Source organism: Palaemon carinicauda, chromosome 20 (assembly GCF_036898095.1).
Source record: "Palaemon carinicauda isolate YSFRI2023 chromosome 20, ASM3689809v2, whole genome shotgun sequence".
NCBI lineage: Eukaryota > Metazoa > Arthropoda > Malacostraca > Decapoda > Palaemonidae > Palaemon > Palaemon carinicauda.
In genome coordinates, this window is record NC_090744.1 from 34,159,668 (window position 1) to 34,162,090 (window position 2,423).

The window sequence follows — 2,423 nt, forward strand, 5'->3', positions numbered from 1 at the left end:
AACATTATTGTTTTGGCGTGCTGGGGCAGTGGATAGTAAATATTTAGAAAGCATCAAATTGATCTATAATCTTTTTTTTTGGTGAATAGACATTAAGAAATTCGTCATGGTGGTAATTTTTGTCAATATCAGAGATGCCTTAAATTGTCACAGATTGACGTATCACAAATACTTTAAACATGATAAAGTTGACATTATTTATTTTATGAGTATCACATTAACAGTATGGTTAATACCATTTATTATTGTGATATCATTTTTTTTTATTTCCATCATTCACTGTGGAATAAAAATCATTATAAATTGCACGATTCTAGAGAGAGAGAGAGAGCCTTATTCTATGTTTGGGTTCCCCCGGGTTCCTCAGTGTGAGGCCCCGCGTATATCCACCAGATAGTTGCTAATGCATCTTCCGGTGTATTTTGCATCTTCCAGTCTTGGATGGGCTGGGATGCATCTTAGGTATTTATCGAGTTTATTCCTAAACACATCTACACTCACTCCTGATATGTTTCTTAGATGAGCTTGCAGCGCATTAAATAGTCACTGCATTATCGATGCTGGTGCGTAGTGGATTAATGTCCTGTGTGCCTTCCTTAGTTTTCCTGGTGTAGTTTTGGGCTGGCTCTTTCTGATATTTTTAGCTCCATGATGTTTTCAGTAATTCTTTCGATTTGCTTACATGCTTGTATTATCATATAGCGTTCTCCTCTCCTTTCTACGTGTACAGTTTTAAAAATTGCAGTCTTTCCCAGTAGTCAAGGTCCTTAACTTCTTCTATTCTAGCAGTAAAGGACCTTTGTACACTCTCTATTTTTGCAATGTCCTTTTGGTAGTGTGGGTACCATATCACATTGCAGTACTCAAGTGTACTACGTACATAAGTTTTGTAAAGCATAATCATGTGTTCAACTTTTCTTGTTTTAAAATGTTTGAATAGCATTCTCAATTTTGCTTTACATTTAATCAACAGTGTTGCTATTTGGTCGTTGTACAACATAGTCCTGTTAACATTACACCAACGTCTTTAATTGCACCTTTGTTTGTGATTTTCTCGTTATTAGGTCCTCTGTACCATTCCTTCTCCGTTTCCATAATTTATTGATTCGAGTTTATTGGAGCTAAATACCATCCTATTTAACTCCGCCTATTCATATATTTTGTTTAGATCTCTTTGTAATGAGTTCCTATCTTCATCACAAGTAATTTTTCTACTTATTCTTGTGTCATCGGCGAAACTTCTCACCACAGAGTCTTTAAGATTACAGTCTATGTCTGAGATCATAATAACAAACAGCAGTGGAGCTAATACAGTACCCTGTGGCACGCCAGATATTACCTGAGCTTCATCTGATTTCTCGTCATTTGCAACCACTATCTGTTTTCTGTTTTGTAGAAATTCTTTTATCTATTTTCCTATCTTTCCCACAATATTATGCTTTCTCATTTTTTCATCTAATATATTATGGTCTACCTTGTCAAAGGCTTTTGCAAAATCTAGATAGACCACATCTGTGTCTTTTTCATTCATCGTATTTTTGTATTTGTTTTCATAATGTGCTATCAGATGGGTTTGCGTACTTTTTCCGGGCACGAAACCAAGTTAACCTATATGAAATAAATTATTTTTAGCCAAATGATTCATTATTTTCTTTTTTATTACCCTTTCATGCACTTTCATATGTCTTTGCAGTGTTGCAAGCGACTTCGCTATAGTGTCCAGTTTTTTTTAACAAAATCGCTGGAACTCCATCTGGCCTGGCCGCCGATCCATTTTTAATTTCGGTTATAGCCTGCACAATATCTGCTTCATTAATATATATATCCGTTAGATATTCAATATCTTCTTCTCTCATTTCTGTTTCATTTTTTCTCGTTCGCAATTCTTGACGGGAATTCACTCATATTTTTCTGCTAATAGGTTGTATATTTTTCTCATTTTTTTTTTATTCGTTAACCTTCCTTCAATTCTTAGAGAGCCTATTTCCAATCTCCCTTTATTCGTCTTTTTTTGCGTGTGAGTAAATTACTTTTGGGTTTTTCTTGATATTTTGAAGTGTCCTTTCTTTTAAGTCCATTTTTTCATTTTCTTTCGATTGCATAATCTTTTGTTCGGCATTTTCTATCTCACTTTTATTTCCACCAGTTCCCATACATCTTGTTCTTTTGCAAGATTTTTCTTCCACTCTCTAATTTTTTGGAATAAGATCTTTTCGTCTCTTGGTATGTATGTCTGATGCTTATTTTTTTTTTCTTTTACACACCAGTTGATTGTTCCGTTTATATCTCACCTGCAAGAAACAACACTTAAAGAAACCCGTAATTTTAATTGTAAATTCTTCGTAAAAATATACTATTCCTAACAGTATTTCAGTAAATTACAGGCGACCGTAATTTTATCTTACTTTGTTATTATCTTTTAC